Source organism: Pristiophorus japonicus, chromosome 2, assembly GCF_044704955.1.
Source record: "Pristiophorus japonicus isolate sPriJap1 chromosome 2, sPriJap1.hap1, whole genome shotgun sequence".
In the NCBI taxonomy this organism is placed as follows: Eukaryota; Metazoa; Chordata; class Chondrichthyes; family Pristiophoridae; genus Pristiophorus; species Pristiophorus japonicus.
Window position 1 is genome coordinate 245,579,194 of NC_091978.1, and position 23,286 is coordinate 245,602,479.

The 23,286-nt window shown below is 41.7% G+C and overlaps 1 protein-coding gene across 1 annotated transcript in view; it reads right to left on the reverse strand.

The window, feature by feature from the left end:
* LOC139245193 (inactive ubiquitin carboxyl-terminal hydrolase 53-like) overlaps nt 1–23,286 on the reverse strand; it is a 167,579-nt gene that overhangs the window by 14,707 nt on the left and 129,586 nt on the right. The window lies entirely within an intron of this gene.

Sequence of the window (23,286 nt, forward strand, 5' to 3'; positions counted from 1 at the left end):
GCCAGCACATGACAGTGCAGTATTGCCTCAGTACTACAGTGAAATCTGAACCTTATGACTCGAGGTGAGAGTAGGACCACTGAGCCAAGGCTGATACTTAATATACATTCTGTACATTTTTAATTAGAGAAAACTACATTGACCTAAAAAAGGGCTTTTAGGCTGCAGAGATTTTATTTTGATACATGCATACCATTCCAGTCCATAGAAAGTTAATATTGCCCCACCCAACAATGTATTATACACCCAAGCGCTCATTTTTACAATTTCAGGTATGAAAAATGCTCTGAGCTAAAGTGCTCGAAACAGGAAAAACTTGTTCTAACAGTCAAACAAGACTGCAGTGGCAATAAGAGCTTTTACAATGCTCTAAACAAAGCTTATAACAAAAATTAGACAGAATACATCATTTAAGCATTCATCCCACTTTATGAAACTTTTGAAAACAAATCAGGATTTAATTTTGCTATCAACTTCCATTTTAAATTTATTCAATTAATTTAGTACTGGTGGTTAGCTGAACAGTGAATAAATATCAAACATAACATTAAAAATAACAAAACAATACACCAAGAGTGGAATAGGTTAAAAGTTGTGTTTTTCTAAAACTACAAAACATTTCAAAAACTATTTTTTAAATTCAAATTTGAATTTTCTTTAGCCTAGAAAGTATTCAATTTGGCACGTTCTGAAAGCCTTAGTGATCTGGGTACAGTAATGGGCATAAGCTTGCAAGGTCTATCTGTGTGCTTTTCATCGTCAAGGAAATTGAGTCTTGCTGTAGAATATCTGAATAATGCATGGTTTAAAAATGTCAATCATGATGAAGAGCCAAGTATGTCTCCCGAACTTGTAATCAACTCCTTTTTAAAAAGTCAATTTATTTTCATTATGAATTAGAAACATAGAAACATAGAAAATAGGTGCAGGAGTAAGCCATTCGGCCTTTTGAGCCTGCACCGCCATTCAATAAGATCATGGCTGATCATTCACCTCAGTACCCCATTCCCACTTTCTCTCCATACCCCTTGATCCCTTGATCCCTTTAGCCGCAAGGGCCACTTTGAATATATCTAATGAACTGGCATCAACAAGTTTGTGGTAGAGAATTCCACAGGTTCACAATTCTGAGTGAAGAAGTTTCTCCTCATCTCAGTCCAAAATGGCTTACCCCTTAGCCTTAGATTGTGACCCCTGGTTCTGGACTTCCCCAACATCGGGAACATTCTTCCTGCATCTAACCAGTCCAGTCCCGTCAGAATTTTATGTTTCTATGAGATCCCCTCTCATTCTTCTAAATTCCAGTGAATATAAACCGTGTCTATCCAGTCTTTCTTCCTATGTCAGTCCTGCCATCCCAGGAATCAGTCTGGTGAACCTTCGCTGCACCCCCAATAGCAAGAATGTCCTTCCTCAGAGGAGACCAAAACTGTACACAATATTCAAGGTGTGGCCTCACCGAGGCCCTGTACAACTGTAGTAAGACCTCCTTGCTCCTATACTCAAATTCCCTAGCTATGAAGGCCAACATGCCATTTGCCTTCTTCACCGCCTGCTGAACCTGCATGCCAACTTTCAATGACTGATGTACCATGACACCCAGATCTTGTTACACCTCCCCTTTTCCTAATCTGTCACCATTCAGATAATATTCTGTCTTCCTGTTTTTGCCACCAAAGTGGATAACCTCACATTTATCCACATTATACTGCATCTGCCATGCATTTGCCCATTCACCTAACTGTCCAAGTCACCCTGCAGCCTCTTAGCATCCTCCTCACAGCTCACACTGCCACCCAGCTTAGTGCCACCTGCAAACTTGGAGATATTACACTCAATTCCTTCATCTAAATCATTAATGTAGATTGTAAATAGTTGGGGTCCCAGCACTGAACCTTGCGGAACCCCACTAGTCACTGACTGCCATTCTGAAAAGGACATGTTTATTCCTACTCTTTGCTTCCTGCCTGCCAACCAGTTCTCTATCCACGTCAATACATTACCCCCAATACCATGTGCTTTAATTTTGCACACCAATCTCTTGTGTGGGACCTTGTCAAAAGCCTTTTGAAAGTCCAACTACACCACTGGTTCTCCCTTGTCCACTCTACTAGTTACATCCTCAAAAAATTCTAGAAGATTTGTCAAGCATGATTACCCTTTCATAAATCCATGCTGACTTGGACCAATCCTGTCACTTCTTTCCAAATGCGCTGCTATTACATCTTTAATAATTGATTCCAACATTTTCCCCACTACCGATGTCAGGCTAACCAGTCTATAATTCCCTGTTTTCTCTCTCCCTCCTTTTTTTTTTAAAAAAAGTGGGGTTACATTAACTACCCTCCAATCCATAGGAACTGATGGATGTTGGAAAATGTTGGAAAATGACCATCAATGCATCCACTATTTCTAGAGCCACTTCCTTAAGTACTCTGTGATGCAGACGATCAGGCCCTGGGGATTTATCGGCCTTCAATCCCATTAATTTCCCTAACACAATTTCTTGACGAATAAGGATTTCCTTCAGTTCCTCCTTCTCGCTAGACCCTCGGTCCCCTAGTATTTCCGGAAGGTTATTTGTGTCTTCCTTAGTGAAGACAGAACCAAAGTATTTATTCAATTGGTCAGCCATTTCTTTGCTCACCATTTTAAATTCACCTGATTCTGACTGCAAGGGACCTACATTTGTCTTCACTAATCTTTTTCTCTTCACATATCTATAGAAGCTTTTGCAGTCAGTTTTTATGTTCCCTGCAAGCTTACTCTCATTCTATTTTCCCCCTGCTAATTAAACCCTTTGTCCTCCTCTGCTGAATTCTAAATTTCTCCCAGTTCTCAGGTTTGCTGCTTTTTCTGGCCAATTTATATGCTTCTTTCTTGGATTTAACACTATCCCTAATTTCCCTTGTTAGCCATGGTTGAGCCACCTTTCTCATTTTATTTTTACGCCAGTTCATCCAGGTGATCTTTAAACGTCTGCCGTTGCCTATCCACCGTCAAATCCTTTGAGTATCACTCGCCAGTCTATCCTAGCCAATTCACGTCTCATACCATTGAAGTTATCTTTCTTTAAGTAGTAATCTCGGGATTGCTACCAGTGCCACGTGCTAGTCAGAGCAGGAATCGCAGGATAGCACAGATGAATACGTGGCTTGAGCAGTGGTGCAGCAGGGAGGGATTCAAATTCATGGGACATTGGAACAGGTTCTGGGGGAGGTGGGACTAGGACAAACCGGACGGTCTGCACTTGGGCAGGAACGGAACCAATGTCCTCGGGGGAGTGTTTGCTCGTGCTGTTGGTGAGGAGTTAAACTAATATGGCAGGGGGATGGGAACCAATACAGGGAGACAGAGGGAAACAAAAAGGAAACAAAAACAAAAGACAGAAAAGAGATGAGTAAAAGTGGAGGGCAGAGAAACCAAAGGCAAGAAACAAAAAGGACCACTGAATATAAAAGGGCTGCAGGAGGGGTAAAAACTAAAAATCATGGTTTAAAAACTAGGATGAAAACACTACCTAAATGCACGCAGCATTAGAACTAAAGTAAATGAGTTGACGGCACAAATCATTACAAATGGGTATGATTTGGTGGCCATTACAGAGACATGGTTGCAAGGTGGCCAGGACTGGGAATTAAACGTACAGGGGTATCTGACGATTTGAAAAGATAGGCAGGAAGGGAAGGGAGGTGGGGTAGCTCTGTTAATAAGGGATGATATCAGGGCAGTTGTGAGGGATGATATTGGCTCCAATGAACAAAATGTTGAATCATTGTGGGTGGAGATTAGAGATAGTAAGGGGAAAAAGTCACTGGTCGGCATAGTTTATAGGCCCCCAAATAATAACTTCATGGTGGGGCGGGCAATAATCAAGGGAATAATGGAGGCATGTGAAAAAGGAACGGCAGTAGTTATGGGGGATTTTAACCTACATATCGATTGGTCGAATCAAATCGCAGGGGGTAGCCTGGAGGAGGAATTCATAGAATGCATACGGGATTGTTTCTTAGAACAGTATGTAACAGAGCCTACAAGGGAGCAAGCCATTTTGGATCTGGTCCTGTGTAACGAGACAGGAAAAATAAACGATCTCCTCGTAAAAGATCCTCTCGGAATGAGTGATCACAATATGGCTGAATTTGTAATACAGATTGAGGATGAGGAAGCTGTGTCAGAAACGAGAGTACTATGCTTAAACAAAGGGGACTACAGTGGGATGAGGGCAGAGTTGGCTAAAGTAGACTGGAAACAAAAACTAAACGGTGGCACAATTGAGGAACAGTGGAGGACTTTTAAGGAGCTCTTTCATAATGCGCAACAAAAATATATTCCAGTGAAAAAGAAGGGCGGCAAGAGAAGAGATAACCAGCCGTGGATAACCAAGGAAATAAAGGAAAGTATCAAATCAAAGACCAATGCGTATAAGGTGGCCAAGGTTAGTGGGAAACTCGAGGATTGGGAAGATTTTAAGCAACAGCAAAGAATGACTAAAAAAGCAATAAAGAAAGGGAAGATAGATTACGAAGGTAAACTTGCGCAAAACATAAAAACAGGTAATAAAAGCTTTTACAGATATATAAAATGGAAAAGAGTGGCTAAAGTAAATGTTGGTCCCTTAGAAAATGAAAAGGGGGATTTAATAATGGGAAATGTGGAAATGGCTGAGACCTTAAACAATTATTTTGCTTCCGTCTTCACAGTGGAAGACACAAAAACCATGCCAAAAATTGCTGGTCATAGGAATGTGGGAAGGGAGGACCTTGAGATGATCACTATCACTAGGGAGGTAGTGCTGGACAGACTAATGGGATTGAAGGTAGACAAGTCCCGTGGTCCTGATGAAATGCATCCCAGGGTATTAAAAGAGATGGCGGAAGTTATAGCAGATGCATTTGTTATAATCTACCAAAATTCTCTGGACTCTGGGGAGGTACCAGCGGATTGGAGAGCAGCTAATGTAACGCCTCTGTTTAAAAAAGGGGGCAGGCAAAAGGCAGGTAACTTTCGGCCGGTTAGTTTAACATCTGTAGTGGGGAAAATGCTTGAAACTATTAAGGAAGAAATAGCGGGACATCTGGATAGGAATAGTGCAATCAAGCAGACGCAGCATGGATTCATGAAAGGGAAATCATGTTTAACTAATTTACTGGAATTCTTTGAGGATATAACGAGCATGGTGGATAGAAGTGTACCGATGGATGTGGTGTATTTAGATTTCCAAAAGGCATTCGATAAGGTGCCACACAAAAGGTTACTGCAGAAGATAAAGGTACGCGGAGTCAGAGGAAATGTATTAGCATGGATAGAGAATTGGCTGGCGAACAGAAAGCAGAGAGTCGGGATAAATGGGTCCTTTTCCGGTTGGAAATCAGTGGTTAGTGGTGTGCCACAGGGATCAGTGCTGGGACCACGACTGTTTACAATATACATAGATGACCTAGAGGAGGGGACAGAGTGTAGTGCAACAAAATTTGCAAATGACACTAAGATTAGTGGGAAAGCGGGTTGTGTAGCGGACTCAGAGAGGCTACAAGGAGATTTGGATAGGTTAAGCGAATGGGCTAAGGTTTGGCAGATGGAATACAATGTCGGAAAGTGAGAGGTCATCCACCTTGGGGAAAAAAAAAACAGTAAAAGGGAATATTATTTGAATGGGGAGAAATTACAACATGCTGTGGTGCAGAGGGACCTGGGGGTCCTTGTGCATGAATCCCAAAAGGTTAGTTTGCAGGTGCAGCAGGTAATCAGGAAGGCAAATGGAATGTTGGCCTTCATTGCGAAAGGGATGGAGTACAAAAGCAGGGAGGTGTTGCTGCAACTGTATAAGGTATTGGTAAGGCCGCACCTGGAGTACTGCGTGCAGTTTTGGTCACCTTACTTAAGGAAGGATATACTAGCTTTGGAAGGGGTACAGAGACGATTCACTAGGCTGATTCGAGAAATGAGGGGGTTAACTTATGATGATAGATTGAGTAGACTGGGTCTTTACTCCTTGGAGTTCAGAAGGATGAGGGGTGATCTTATAGAAACATTTAAAATCATGAAAGGGATAGACAAGATAGAGGCAGAGAGGTTGTTTCCATTAGTGGGGGAGACTAGAACTAGGGGGCACAGCCTCAAAATACGGAGGAGCCAATTTAAAACCGAGTTGAGAAAGAATTTCTTCTCCCAGAGGGTTGTGAATCTGTGGAATTCTCTGCCCAAGGAAGCAGTTGAGGCTGGCCCATTGAATGTTTTCAAGTCAAAGATAGATAGATTTTTAAGCAATAAGGGAATTAAGGGTTACGGGGAGAGGGCGGGTAAGTGGAGCTGAGTCCACGACCAGATCAGCCATGATCTTATTGAATGGCGGAGCAGGCTCGAGGGGCTAGATGGCCGACTCCTGTTCCTAATTCTTATGTTCTTAAGTTCAGAACCCTAGTCTCGGAATTAACTATGTCACTCTCCACCTTAAATGAAGAATTCTACCATATTATGGTCACTCTTCCCCAAGGGGCCTCGCACAACAAGATTGTTAATTAATCCTCTCTCATTACACAACACCCAGTCTTGGATGGCCAGGTCTCTAGTTGGTTCGTCGACATATTGGTCTAGAAAACTATCCCTTATACACTCTAGGAAATCCTCCTCCACTGTATTGCTACCAGTTTGGCTAGCCCAATCTATATGTAGATTAAAGCCATCCATGATAACTGCTGTACCTTTAGCACACATCCCTAATTTCCTATTTGATGCCATCCCCAACCTCACTACTACTGTTTGGTGGTCTGTACACAACTCCCACGAGCACTTTCTGCCCTTTGGTGTTCCGCAGCTCTACCAGTATAGATTCACATCATCCAAGCTAATGTCCTTCCTTACTATTGCGTTAATCTCCTCTTTAACCAGCAACGCTACCCCACCTCATTTTCCTTTCTGTCTATCCTTCTTGAATATTGAATACCCCTGGATGTTGAGTTCCCAGCCTTGGTCACCCTGGAGCCATGTCTCTGTAATCCCAATTACATCATATCCATTAACAGCTATCTGCGCAGTTAATTCATCCACCTTATTACGAATGCTCCTCGCATTGAGACAGAGTGCCTTCAGGCTTGTTTGTTTTTAAAAACACTCTTTGTCCTTTTCGAATTATGTTGTAATGTGGCCCTTTTTGATTTTTGCCCTTAATTTCTCTGCCCTCCACTTTTCCTTATCTCCTTTCTATCTTTTGCTTCTGCTCCCATTTTACTTCTCTCTGTCTCCTTGCATAGATTCCCATTGCCCCTGCCATATTAGTTTAAACTCTCTCCAACAGCACTAGCAAACACTCCCCCTAGGACATCGGTTCCAGTCCTGCCCAGGTGCAGACCGTCCGGTTTGTACTGGTCCCACCTCCCCCAGAACCAGGAATTTGAATCCCTCCCTTCTGCACCATTCCTCAAGCCACGTATTCATCTGAACTATCCTGCTGTTTCTACTCTGACTAGCACATGGCACTGGTAACAATCCTGAGATTACTACCTTTGAGGTCCTACTTTTTAAATTTAATTCCTAGCTCGCTAAATTCAGCTTGTCGGACCTCATCCCGTTTTTTACCTATATCGTTGATACCTCTATGTACCACGACAACTGGCTGTTCACCCTCCCCCCTCCAGAATGCCCTGCAGCCGCTCCAAGACATCCTTGACCCTTGCAACAGGGAGGCAACATACCATCCTGGAGTCTTGATTGCGGCCGCAGAAACGCCTATCTATTCCCCTTACAATTGAATCCCCTACCACTATAGCTCTCCCACTCTTTTTCCTGCCCTCCTGTGCAGCAGAGCCACCCATGGTGCCATGAACATGGTTGCTGCTGCCCACCCCTGATGAGCCATCAGGAGAGGGCAGCATTTTTACATGGTGATGGAAGAATCGCGAATAGTAATTTCGAATACATTATAAATGAAAGATGATTTAGGCAGGATAGTGGTGCTTGATATTGAATAAGCTCAAACAATTTACCACTAGAATAAAATGATGCAGGATTTCTTCTGAATCTCTTGCTATCTGCACTGTTCATAAACTACATGGAAGACACAACCTAGAGTCAATGAATTTAATTTTATTAGAAATATTCAATGTGTTGACATCATACTGCAAGCAAGATTACTGGCATTACAAGTAAATGAAACTGGGAAAATTGTATGAATTTTAATATGGACAAGAATATCCATTCATTGTCTAGATTAGCAAAAGTGCAAAAGGATCTTGGTGTGCTGATTGAACATTCATAGTCCTGTGAAGCTACCATCAATAACACAAATCAAATCAGATGGATTGGATTGCAAGTTGAAATAGGTAATTTTAACTCGTAGCTCATTTAGAACACTGCACAACTTTGGACACTACTTTCAAAACATAGGAACACATGATGCAATGAAATTGCAATTATCAAAAAGGACACAGTGTAATAGATTCTGAAAACAGCAATTCCGAGGCTTAAGGTTCTCATTCAGAATTGAACTTGCTTTTACTGTAAAAACTATGCTCAAATAGTGAAGTAAAACAGACCTCTAAAATAAAGATGCAAGCACATTATTTCAGTTAAACTGTGATTGCTGAACTAGAATGCACAAATATAAAAATAACAAATTGCATGCTAGATGAGATTAGTAAAACAAAGATCTTGGTCAGCCCTTGAACACAACCACTGTGCAATACAGCCTCTTGCAACCAGATTCAATTTTCATGATGGCATTTGGTACAAGGACAGCTACAATAAGACTCATTAACACATCTCACAATGTATCAGACACAGGATGATTTCAAACGTAGAGTATTCCATGCTATCCCAAAAACTACAATGACTGCATTTCAAAGAAATTTGTTATACAGTACGTGATGCACTTTGGGATGTCTGAAACAAAGTACTCTTTATAAATAAAAGTTTTTTTTCTTAAATATTCCAAAATATTATTTTATTAGTATCTTTTACTTTTAGAATAACCTCAAGCAAAAATGGTCTACACACAGATAGGTAATCTAAAATGCTAAACACTGAAAACTAGCAACAGGGAAATTTTAATTTTATATAGAACTGATTAAACTGGTTTCATTGTACAATACAATTAGATGGAAAGTTTATTTTTTATTTGATTTGCACTAAGTATTTTGAGTAGATGAGGGCTGGATGAAGGTATAGAGCTTGATTTGGACAAGGGAGGAATTTGAAGACACGAATTTTAAATTTTAGGTGTTGGGAGGACTGATGGATGAGTGGGGTAGGCTATGTATGACAAATTTAGGCAAACTGCAGCAAGAGAGCATTGGAGCAGGAAAGTCTAGCTGTGACAAAAGACGCAAGTGATTTGGCAGTGGAGGGGCTGTGGAAGGGGAAAGAAAGTACCGAATCATTTTAACACGATACAGTAACTGCTAATGAGAGATCTGTACCTGCAGACAAGTATGGATCTAGACTAAAACACATCTCTCAACATTTTTGTTAACTGAAATTTTACATTCTGGTGAACAGCACTAATCATTTAATTGCTCTTGAAATGTCAGTTGAAGAATTGTTATTCAACCTTTTTAGTTTTTGCAGTTAGTTGATATCAAGAACCAAAGCAGTATGGCAATCAAAACCTACCTTTGATGACAATAAAATGCTTACAAATTCAGCAATTAAGTACAGGTTCAACGTCTCAAATCTGGCAACCTCGTGACTGAGGCCGTGCCGATTTTCGGATTTCAGACCTCGCTGTTGGTGCTTTTCGCCGCCCGCCAATTTGCGCCGTGCCCCTGGTGCTGTGTTTTTTTTGCTGGTTTCCTTGTCCCTCAACGCCCGGTGGTTGGGCCGTCGCCATCTTGGCTGCCTCTCCCACTACAGGTGCAACGTGTCAAATCCGAAAACATAGCGGTGAAGCAGATAACTAGTCCGACCCGCTGGTTTTTGGACAATAATTCCAGATTTTATTTTACTGAATATCAAATAGGATTTTCTCAAAAATGTCCGGTTTTCGGACAATTCCGATTTTCGGACAGCCGGATTTGAGATGTTGTACCTGTATCACGACAGCTATTGCAAATGAGCTATAAATTTTTGACAAAGATTTCTAAGTGGCTTTAAAAATATTACTGATCAATTAATAAATAAGTTTATGTAACTCATTTGCACAGGTATTCTAAATAAATGTAAATCCAATTTAAAAAGCATACCAGAACTTCCCACTTCTTGGTTTGCTACTGTTACTGCATAACAAACAGGACAGAGCACCACATTTTGATTTGGAATAAATTAAATCCCTCAGCACATATGTTTAGTATGAGCTAATTATATTTCACTCAGAGCTGAATGAAAACATTCTTTTCATGATGCCATATCAGATTTCATATCCAATTTGTGCCCATGGCAACAAAACATATAAATTACAAGACATCGACATGATGACAATTTACATGTCTCGTTAATGGAAAGTTGCAAGCAACTTTTTCTTTCTGTAAATATTTTACTTGAACTCAAGAAATTATACTAAGTATTGACTTAGGATAAAGCATCAAGCTTTACTCAACCACAGTTCACAAGCAAAATGATTCTTGGCAAGGTTCAAACAACTTAAAAGACTTCAATAGAAAGGAAAATCAGGCTGGTGTATACAGACGGCTGATCTGATATCACCCATTTTATATCCTCACCAAAGTTGAACGTTTCATCCTTAGTATGTCAACAGCCTGTTTGAGATTTGTTAATGTCTCTCGTGAAGGCCATATACGGAGACAGTTCATTCTTGTAAAAGCTATTTGAATAACGTTTCATTTAGATAACTTTAATGTAGAAAACATTTCGTGGTGTTTTAAAGAAAGCGAAGGAAAGGATGTTGGCCCATGGTGGGAGAGATAAGGAAGAGTGACTGAAAGCTTGCTCAAAATACCTTTTTCAAAAGACTTTTAAAATTGTGGAGGTAAATGCATTTGGCAAGGGAGTTCAAGACAATAAGGCCAAGCCACCAGAAGTCAGACAGAGGGAGGAAGGCATATACAAAAAGGCTAGAGATGCAGAAGAGCATACAAGGCTGGATGAGGTTTCAGAGTTAAAATAAAGTGATATAAAGATGAGAATAAGGCATTTTAAATTTGAGACTGAAAATCAATGTAGATCAGTGAGGATAGGGAGGAAAGAGATGGGCAAGTAGGCTTCTCTGACATGATATGATTGGCTATGCTTTGGACAAGTTGAAGTTTATGAAGGGTGAAAGATGGGAGGTTGCCAAGGAAAGCAGTAGGGAAATTGAGTCTGGAGTGGTGTATGAGTTTTAGATGTGGACTGCCTAAAGTAGGGCAGGGGCATGCTATGTTGCAAAAGGTGGAAACAAAGGGGTTGGGGAGGGGGGTAAATTGCCCCTTCTTTAAGACCCATTACTGCCTCTAATGGGGCGGTAAGGCCTTTCCGCCTGAAGGCAGGATCAACCCATCTGCAATTGTCCCCGAGCCGGGGGCGGCAGGAACGGGTTTCCACCACGCCCCGTGTTTCCACCCCGCCCGCCAATCCCTTACCACCCTGCAGGGGAAATTGCCCCACGGGAGCATGGCCGCCATTGGATGGTGTCCCCGACAGCTTCGTGCAGCGGGAAGCTGGTCGTTGCGGCCGCCCTTAAAGGGGAGGGCGCACTACCGCGGCCACTATTTTATTTCAACTGTCAGCCGACTCCTGAGTTGGCCCGACAATGGCGGCTGCAGGTTTGACCAGAACCCCTCCCTAATGGCTCAATGGGCTCCACATCAGCCTTGCTGCATCCCTCCTCTTTAAGTGAAGGGGAGGGACTTTGAGACGTGTTGCGCTGACATCATCACCGCTCTGCTCCCTCGTAAACCTGCCCCCAACACTAGCTAAAACAGCACTCCTAGGCATTGGGAGGCGTGTCAGAGTTAGAGCCCAATTTTCTGGTTCTTCCCTCTTACTCCCGCTGGGCAGTAAATTTCCAGTTAATTCAAAGTGTCCTCCCCAATTTCTCGCCGAGGGCAATTTCAGCCCCAGAGTCTTCATGATATAAGGACTAAACACCCGCTCGGAGTCAAACCGGATGTCAAGGTTTCACATAATCTAGTTTAGCCTGAGCAAGTGGCCAGGGCAGTGGATGAGTAAAGAAGCATAATTTATGGCAGAGGCCAAAAATGATGGCTTTGGTCTTCTTGATGTTCTACTGGAGGTGGTTTTGACGAATCCACAATTTATTAGTAACTGTCTACCTAAAATTGACCTGACCCTGCAAGAAAATACTTCCAGCATTATATTTTTAGGTTTCTTAAATAATTAATGGTTCTTTTTCTTGTGAAACAGAGTTTGTTCTCATGCCATGTAGCAATGAAAATACATTGCAGTTTCGATCCTACGATGCCTAACTTTTTCCCCCAACTATTATCCATTCAATAAACTTGGTTCTTTTACAATTATTTGTACAAGATGTACAGATCTGTCAAAAACTTAGTCACTTCACAATTTATACAAAGTAAACAAAATATAAATGTCACATTAGATCAAACTGATCCCAACTAGATTGCTCAATTATACAGATTTGAGTATTTGTTGTAAACTCCCTCATTAGTGCTATACAATATAATATTCCTACTGAAGCATTATGTTACAGGCTACATTCAGGTCAGTGAAGATTTACTGTCAAAGAATGTCGTCATCAAAGCACGAGTACATTCCCAGTCCCCGTGGAAATAAAATGCCACAAGTGCCATGGAGATTTTGGAACTGGAATGCACTAACCCGGGTGCAGAAGCAGAAGATAAAATATGACGCAAACAGAGCACTGATCCTTTTCCAATAATTTACTGACATGATAAATGTAATATTTCCAATTACTAATCACTGACAATTACTGAAAATGAAGTAATGATATCATCTATCCAGACAAATATCCAACTATTCTTTCAATATATTCAGTTAAAATCATTTGCAAACAACAAATTCATAGCATTTCTATGCATTTGTTAATAGTTCAAACCAGTTACACATAGCTGCGTAAAACACAATGTAGAAATCAACTAACCATTACAAATGTCTTTCTTCAGTAATTTTTAAAGACTTTATTACTAAGTTTTATGAAGACATTCAGGATAGCTCAGACAGACTAGCATTAAGCCACAGATCCTTAGCTCAAAGCCTTTGACTAATTCTTAAACAAATCCAATTTATGAAAAATAGTCATTAATATAGATTTCATTAGCATGCACTAGTATATAGTTAACAGATGGAGGCAGCAGAGCCCTGCAAATACTGATTAGAAAAAAACTGCAGCACTTTGGCAAACTGCCTTTATCGAAGGCCAAGATGACTTCACACAGAATTCCACCCTTTATAAATAGACACGTTATTTTTCTCTTCTGCTGACATGGATAACCATGCATGGCTAAAAGCAGCAAACAATTTTTACAGGGAAGTATGGTCTGCTGCTCAGATAACCCCTAAAATAGGCAGATGTCAGGACTGGGTATGACAGAAGCTCATTGACTAGTGCGATGTTGCAATGGGGTGTTAATCTGCTTTGTGCCCCGAAAGAAAAATACTTTAGTTACCACTGACATGTCACAACAACTAGTCAGTGTAAGCAATATTGTTAATAGATCAGAAGTTTTCAAATGACAAACCAGTTTAAAAGAGTCATTCAATTTATAAAGGATCATTTAGCAATTAAGGTACACCAAAAAGTGATGCTTAGTACAAATAAACTAACCGTTGTTTCAACGCTTTTGTGTTATAGTTCATTGGATTTAGGACTTGGTATCGTAAAAGAAAAATGTATTTCTGACATTAACCCACATTACTTTTTAAATAAAAGTACAATTGTGAGCGGTTTGGTTCATGGTCATATGGATTCTGTGGTTAATACAGAGCAATCAGATGACGGTCCCACTAACAAAAAAAATTGACCACGTTTATGCCTGCTGCTCGGTTTACTAACATTTTTTTTTTTAAAAAGGGAAGCAAAGTCAAATGAGCGTATTTTTTGATCAAGGTATTTCCCCGTTCTATATCGAAAATAATACTCACCATTACTTAATTGGATTATATATATTTTTTTTCATACCAGCAATGAAGACCCTCAAGTCAAGTCTTCCTCATCATTAGGCTACATGTATGATGTCACTGATGTTCAGCATTCCCTGCAGGAATGGCTCCATAAAAAAATAACCTGTCATTTTCAGACTGCCTCGAGAGCCACATGATCCTTGGAAACCACATTACAGACTAGAAGTATACATTTTCAGCCATTATTTAGAGCAAGGTAGATCCAACTAGGAATTGCCCATGCCTGAATAAAATTGATGTTTCTACAAAATGTCAAACACAATGTAGAATAGGTATTTTGAACATAAAGTACTCATCCAAAACTTCACCTCTATGTTTCTGAAATCAATTTCTAACGATACAAGTTATGTTTCATTCCATCCATGACAAACGCCTCTGCAACTGCGCACGTGTGAAAGGCAAATCATTTTTTGTTTGGATTTAACTCTAAGGAATATAGTAGGTGAAGTTTTTCAATATTTTTATTGCAACAGGACATTGAATATTGTAGAACCCTAAGAAAAAAAATTAAGTAGAATATGTCACAATCAGTTTAAAATTTTAGCTGAACAGATCAGCTTAATTGAAGAAAACATTTCTATACTTAAAAACATTTTTGCATTAATATTTCTGGATTTTACTACAACATAAATATTACCATAAAGTACAATTAGACACCGTGGTCAATGTTCCCTTTAAGCTGCGTGGCGCACAAGCACCCGCGCAGCCGGCTCATTGGCTTTTAAATGCAAAATCCGCGCTGCGCAGATTTTTGAAAGGACCATACGGCCCCCCCAAAAAATTAGAGGGAACAATGACTGTTGTTAAGCTTAGGTCAGACACATTCCATTGTCATTGCAAATTTTATATTTCCATCTGCTTCAAGAGAATGAATTTACACTTCTGTAAAACCAAAGTGATTTACATTATTCAAAATTTCAGTTAACATGAGAATTTTAGTTTAGCCAATCAAATCCTACATTTACTACCACTGACTTATAAAATGAATCATCATATTAAAGTGAAACTTTTTTATTCTAGTGGCTTACTTGGCCACTTCAGAGGGCAGTTTGGAGTCAACCACATTGATGTGGGACTGAAGTCACATATAGGCCTACTAGGTAAGGACGGCAGGTTCCCTTCCCTAAAGACCGTTAGTGAACCAGTGGGTTTTTACAACAATCCAATGAATTATTAGTCCAGGCCTTTGGATTACTAGTCCAGTAACATAACCACTACACTAGCGTACCCATTAATTAAATGCAGCATAAGTTAATTTTGCTATTTAATTCCTATCTGTCTATTGTAAACAAATAAAATTAGTTCTCATTTGCTTGCATGACTGATTTATACCATACCCATTTGATAATAGTATCATCTCCAATGTCATTCCATAACTGTTCAGACTGAACGTATATAGCAGTAGTAGTAAAAATTTAAGTAGTATAGCACGGAACAGTTCTTAAGGGAGTGTTTCACAACCACACAATGCTCGTGTTATATTCATGTTCCCATGCGCCTGCTGTCCTTGTCCTTCTACTAGGCCACACCTGGAGTAGTGTGTACAGTTTTGGTCTCCTAACTTGAGGAAGGACATTCTTGATATTGAGGGAGTGCAGCGAAGGCTCACCAGACTGATTCCCGGGATGGCGGGACTGACATATCAAGACAGACTGGATCAACTGGGCTTGTATTCACTGGAGTTCAGAAGAATGAGAGGGGACCTCACAGAAACATTTAAAATTCTGATGGGTTCAGACAGGTTAGATGCAGGAAGAATGTTTCCAATGTTGGGGAAGTCCAGAACCAGGGGTCACAGTCTAAGGATAAGGGGTAAGCCATTTAGGACCGAGATGAGGAGAAACTTCTTCACCCAGCGAGTGGTGAACCTGTGGAATTCTCTACCACAGAGAGTTGCTGAGGCCAATTCACTAAATATATTCAAAAAGGAGTTGGATGAAGTCCTTACTACTAGGGGGATCAAGGGGTATGGCGAGAAAGCAGGAATGGGGTACTGAAGTTGCATGTTTAGCTATGAACTCATTGAATGGCGGTGCAGGCTAGAAGGGCCGAATGGCCTACTCCTGCACCTATTTTCTATGTTTCTAGGTGGTGGAGGTTTCAGATTTGGGAGGTGCTGTCAAAAAAGTCTTGGCAAGTTGCTGCAGTGCATTTTGTAGGTGGTACACATTGCAGCCACGGTGCACAGGTGGAGGAGGGAGTGAATGTTTAAGGTTGTAGATGGGATGTCCTGGATGGTGTCGAGCTTCTTGTTAGTTTTTAGCTGCACTCATCCAGGCAAGTGCAAAGCATTCCAACACACTCCTGACTTGTGCCTCGTAGATGGTGGAAAGGCTTTGGGGAGTCAGGAGGCGAGTCACTCGCCACAGAATATTCAGCTTCTGACTTGCTCTTGTAGCCACAGTATTTATGTGGCTGGTCCAGTTAAGTTTCTTAACAACGGTGACCCCCAGGATGTTGATGGTGGAGGTTTCGACAATGGAAATGCCATTCAATAGGGAGGTGGTTAGACTTTCTCTTGTTGGAGATAGTCATTGCCTGGCACTTGTGTGACAAATATTACTTGCCACTTAACAGCCCAAGCCTGAATGTCGTCCAGGTCTTGCTGCTTCATTATCTGAGGAGTTGCGAAAGGAACTGAACACTGCAATTATCAGCAAACATCCCCACTTCTGACCTTATGATGGAGGGAAGGTCATTGATGAAGCAGCTAAAGATGGTTTGGCCAAGGACACTGCCCACAGAAACTCCTACAGCTATGTCCTGGGGCTGAGATGATTGGCTTCAACAACCACAACCATCTTAATGTGTGCTATGTATGAATCCAGCCATTAGAGAGTTTTCCCCTTAATTCCCATCGACTTTAATTTTAATAGGACTCCTTGATGCCACACTCCATCAAATGCTGCCGAGCGGTCAAAGTCACTCCCACCTCACCTCTGGAATTCAGCTCTTTTGTCCATGTTTGGACCAAGGCTGTAATGAGGTCTGGAGCAGAGTGGTCCTGGCAGACCCCAAACTGAGCATTGGTGAGCAGGTTATTGATGAGCAAGTGCCGTTTGATAACACTGTCGAATACCCCTTTGTAAGGTTACTAATCTTCAGAAAAACAGACCATGAACTAAAAATTAATTAATTCCAAAGCTTGTATCAAACTGCACAATTAAGGACATCCTGTGGTCAGGAACCAAAACTGACTTCAAGGCAAGGGGAGACAAAGAAAATAGGAGCAGTATTAGGCCATTCGGCCCTTCGAGTCTGCACTGCCATTCAATATCATGATTGATCCTCTATCTCAACACCATATTCCTGTTTTTTCCCCATACCCCTTGATGTCTTTTCTTTCCATAAATCTATCTCCCTCTTAAATATATTCAGTGACTTAGCCTCCACAACCTTCTGTGGTAGAGAATTCCACAGGTTCACCACCCTCAGTGAAAAAATGTCTCATCAGTCCTAAATTTCCTACTGTGACTGTGACCCCTTGTTCTAGACTTCCCAGCCAGGCGCGGCAAGGCAAGGGAGGGAGGCAAGGCAAGGCAATGGAGGAAGAATAACAACTTATTTATATTGCACTTTTAACGTAGTAAAACATCTCAAGGTGCTTCACAACAATGTTACAAGACAAAACAGATAAATTTGACACCGAGCCATAAAAGAAGAAATTAAGGCAGGTGACCAAAAGCTTGTTTAAAGAGGTAGGTTTTAAGGAGAGTCTTAAAGGAGGAAAGAGATGTAGAGTGGCGGAGAGGTTTAGGGAGGGAGTTCCAGAGCTTAGGGCCCAAACAGCTGAAGGCACAGCCACCGAAGGTTCAGCAGTTATAATGAAGGATGTTCAAGAGGTCAGAATTTGAGGAGCACAGACATCTTGTGGGGTTGTGAGGCTGAAAAAGGGGAGAGATAGGGAGGGGCAAAGCCATGGAGTGATTTGTAAACAAGGATGAGAATTTTGAAATTGAGGTGTTGTTTAACTGGGAGCCAATGTAGATCAGAAAGCACAGGGGTGATGGGTGATCGTGACTTGGTGCGAGTTAATACATGGGCTGCTGAGTTTTGGATGACCAAGTTTACATAGTGTAGAATGCGGGAGGCCAGCCAGGAGTGAGTTGGAGTAGTCAAGTCAAGAGGTAACAAAAGCATGAATGAGGGTTTCAGCAGCAGAAGAGCTGAGGCAGGGGCAGAGGCAGGCAAAGTTAATGAGGTAGAAAAGGCAGTTTTAGTTATGCCGTGGATATGTGGCTGGAAACTCATTTCAGGGTTAAATATGACACCTAGGTTGTGAACAATCTTGTTCACCCTCAGATTAGGAATAGGGATGGAGTCAATGGTTCGGTTATGCAATTTGTGGCAGGGACCAAAGATAATGGCTACGATCTTCCCAATATTTAATTGGAGAAAATTTCTGCTCATCCAGTACTGGAAGTCAGACAAGCAATTTGACAATTTAGATACCAAGCAGGGGTCGACAGAAGTCATCAGCATATATGTGGAAACTGACTCCGTGTTTTTGGATGGTATCGCCAAGGGCAGCCTATAGATGAGAAATAAGAGGGGGCCAAGGACACATCCTTGCGGGACACCAGAGGTAACGATGCAGGAGTGGGAAGAGAAACCATTGCAGGAGATTTTCTGGCTACAATTGGATAGATAAGAATGGAATCAGGTGAGTGCAATCCCACCTAGCTGGATGTTGGTGGAGAGGCATTGGAGGATGGAGTGGTCAACTGTGTCAAAGGCTGCAGACAGGTCCAGAAGGACGAGGAGGGATAGTTTATCTTTGTCACACACTCAATGTTATTTGTGACTTTGATGAGAGCTGTTTCGGTACTGTGGTAGGAGCGAAAACCAGATTGAAGGAATTCAAACATTGAATTCAGGGAAAGATGGTCACGGATTTGGTAGGCGACAACACATCCAAGTACTTTATACAGGAAAGGGAGGTTGGAGATGGGGCGACAGCTAGCAAGCAAAGTGGGGTCAATGGTTTTTCTGGGGGAAGAGGGGTGATGGCAGCAGATTTGAAGGAGAGGGGAACAATACCCAAGGAGAGAGAACACCATTAACAATGTTGGCTAACATGGGAGCCAAAAAATGAAGTTGGGTGGTCAGCAGTTTAGTGGGAATAGGGTCAAGAGAGCAGGAAGTGGGGCTCATGGACTTGAGTTTGGAGAGATCAAGATCAGAGATCAGAGAGAAAGTAGAGAAAGAATTGAGTTTAGGGCAGGTTGGAGCCTCAGATGAAGTTTGGCCCTGTGGGCTAGGTGAAGGAAGGGAACTCACAGAGGCAGCTGACTGGATGGTCTCAATCTTTGAGACAAAGAAGTCCATGAGCTCCTCACACTTGAAGGTGAGTGTGGTGAAGACAGGGGAGAGGGGTTTAAGGAGACGGTTAACAAAGGAGAATAGTAACCTGGGGTTATTTTTGCAATCCAGAATGATCCTGGAATAGTGAGCAGTTTTTGTAGACAAGAGTAGAACCGATAATGTTTTGCATGTTCGAACCAGATCTGGAGGTGAATGGCTAAACCAGTTGCTGCCACATCTGTTCAAGTCTGCGCCCTTTTGACTTGAGGGAGCGAAGATGAGGGCTGTACTAGGTGGAATGGCCAGTGTGGGAGAAAGTCATCTTTTTAATAGGGACTAGGGCATCAAAGGTGGTGGCAAGCATGTGGTTGAGCAGAAATGTCATTGTTAAAAAAAGAGGGTCAAAGGTTGGACAGTTTTGAGTTGATAAGTGCAGTTGTAAGAGTTTGGAGAGAGTTTTTCTCCAGGGGTAGATTATAGAAGGAAGTAGGTTTGGATTGGGGAAGGGGGCTGTGGGTCGAGAGCAATACAATGAAACGGCCAGAAGATGGCTTTATCTTTAAGTGATACGGTTGGAATAGCAAGGCCACGAGAGATTGCAAGGGGGTCAAGGGGGTGGCCATGAATATGGGTTGAGGAATTTACATGGAGGGAGAGATTAAGGGAGGACAGAAGGGTAGTGAATTCACAGAAATGAGAGCATGATGAATTGAGATGGAGGTTGAAGTTACCAAGGATGAGAAGTCGCTCAGTGCATAGGCTGAGGGAGGAAAGTAGTGAGGATATATCCATGATAAAGTTTTTATCATATTTGGGTAGGTGGGAGGCGAGGAAGGGAGGCAAGCAAGGAAGGGAGGGAGGACAGACAGACAGACAGACAGACACAGACAGACAGACAGACAGAGAGAGAGGACTTGCATTTATATAGCGCCTTTCACGACCACCAGATATCTCAAAGCGCTTTACAGTACAATGAAGTACTTTTGGAGTGTAGTCACTGTTGTAATGTGGGAAACGCAGCAGTCAATTTGTGCACAGCAAGCTCCCACAAACAGCAAAGTGATAATGGCCAGATACAAATACAACATCCAGAATCCAGCTGTCCGAAAACTGGACATTTTTGAGGCGGCCAAGATGGCGACATCGGGCGGCAAGGGACGAGGAAACCGGTTAAAAAAAAAATGTAGCGCCGGGGAGCTGAGAATCAGTGGGCGGTGAGGATCAGTGGGCAGCAAGGAACACCAATAGCAAAGTCCGAAATCGGAAAAATCCAAAAACCGGCACGGTCTCGGTCCTGAGGTTGCCAGATTTTGGACATTGTACCTGTAATCTGTTTTTGTTATGTTGATTGAGGGATAAATATTAGCCAGGACACTGGGGATAACTTCCCTGCTCTTCTTCCAAATAATGCCATTTGATCTTTTATGTCCATCTGAGAGGGCAGACGGGGCTCCGGTTTAACGTCTCATCTGAAAGACGGCACCTCCGACAATGATTTTTGATGTGCTCAAGTTCTTGGAGTGGGATTTGATCCCACAACCTTCTGACTCAGAGGCGAGTGCGCTACCCACTGAGCCTCAGCTGACTCAGTGACCATTTGGAAAGTTCGGGGCTAATTAGGGAGGACAGTCAACATAAATATGTAAAAGCCAGATAACATTTTTACTAATTTTCCAATTCATCAATTTTGTGAAGGAATTACCGAGCATATCGACAGAAATTATTGTACATTTAGACTTTCAAAACAATTTGATAAAGTGCTTCATAAACGACTTAAGATTAAGGCTCCAGTGGTGATAGGCAAAGAGAAATGGTTGAAGGATAGAAAAGAGAGAGTAAGAATGTTTATCGCATTAGCAAGCTACTGGCATATGCTAGGGATTTGTGTTAGGACTTCCCTTGTTCTCCATTGGGACGTGGACACAGAACGGAAATCAAAATTTGCTGACAATACTAAATTAAGGATGTGGCAAATGAGGCAGAATGCAGAAGGCAGAGAAATTGAGATTGTGCAGTTGTGGGTCAAATTAAATTCAATATCGATAAATATGATGCAGCACATATTGGAAAGAACAGAGAATGGAAATATAAATTCATTTGTAAAAGTTTCATTGGGCTGGAGGAAGAGAGATCTTGAGATGCTAAGAAACAGACTTTTAAAAGCTGGATTGCAGGTGGAAAACTATAAAAATGGCATATGGGATTCTAGGTTTAATATACAAGGTCACTGAATATAAAAGTGGGAGTGGGTATTGAGTACTGTATGCCATTTAGGTACCTCTATCAAAAGCATATTAGAGTTATGGATCCAAAATAGATTCACTGGGATGATATCAGAGATAAACTAGTACTTGAGACACGAGAAAGGTATTGGAGAAAGGGGAGCACAACTGTACAAAAGTGCTTATTATGAAAGATTATTTTCACTGGTTGGTCAAATTGACAACAGGGAAGCATAAATGTAGGATCAATAATAGAAGCATGAAAAGTGAGGTTAGAAGATATGCCGCTCCACCCAACAGATTATTAAAATATGAAAGGCATTACCACAAGTGTTCAATTGTAATACTTAAAAAGGAAATTAGATAAATGCTTAAAAGAAAAATACTGAAAAGTGCAGGGAAGTAAAGTTAAAGCAACAAGCTCAAAAAGGTGGAGACAGCAATGGCACAGGATTAAGGATGCGCTTATTTGTACTGTAAAAATGGCCACCATGCTCTATCCTTTATCTATGATTGGTGCCCTTGGAGGATAAGCCACACCCTGAAGTTTCACAGGAATGCGTATAACTGGAACCACCCATCCCAAGGTTTCACTGACCTTGAAAATTGTAACTCGATCCACTTTGATTTCCTGAAATGACAGAGGACAGAGCGCCCCAGAAGACAGCAAGGGCCAGCCAAAGTGCCTTACTCCAGTCAAAGTGCATGCCTCCACCAGCCAAAATGCCTTACCCCAGTCCAAGTGCATGTCTCCCCCAGCTGATGTGCCTTACCCCAGTCCAGGTGCATGCCTCCACCAGCCAAAGTGTCGTATGCAGCGCAAGTGCATCCTTCTCCCCTAACCCCACCCCGCAATAGATGGGGCAGGCATTGTGTACGGATTGTTAATAGGTTTATTGGGTATGAAGTGAATAATGACCGTCATGCCTTCTGGATATCATTCACTCTAATGATGTCCCCTATAGGGGATTGGAAGAACGTGATCCGTCATCGCCGAGTTCCCTCTCTCCCCTCCGATCCCACACATGTCTCTCTCTCCCTCCTCCCCCCCAGGCACACCATGCTCTTCCCCTGGGGGGTGGGAGGAGTGGGAGAGAGGTGGGAGGAGTGGGAGAGAGTCGGGGGGGGAAAGAGAGTGGAAGAGAGTCAGGGGTGGGGGGGTAGGGGATGGAAGAGAGTCGGTGCCTGCATTTCGGCACCACGAGGAGGGAATGATTCAGGGGGGGGGGGGGCTCAAAATTTGATGATTATATTACCCCAAAAAGCCATTCCCACATTACCCAATAAAAGTACAACAACATAAATATGATGCAGCTTTAATAAAAATAATTGCCAGTTACTTCACATAGTAAGAGTGAGAAATCTAACAATTTCAGAGGTCCTATTTTCTGTCATGTAAAAAAGATGTCTTTCTTTTGGGATTCTTTTGGAAATATCAGATTAAATACCAACAAGAGCATTTCAAAAATAATTTTAAATGCAATCTACAGAAAGTTGATAAATGGAGAAGAATCAAACGAGTGTATCGAGCTAGATGATTAGTGGAGGGATACATGAAATGGGATAGTGTATGGCCATTTCCATATCAAATTAGGATTAAAGTCCAAGAACAGTAGTAATCTTATAATTTGCTCCCCAATGTTGTATGCAATTTTGCCAACCTGAATGTTTGAACTGTCATCTGCCAAGGTATCAAACTGCTTTA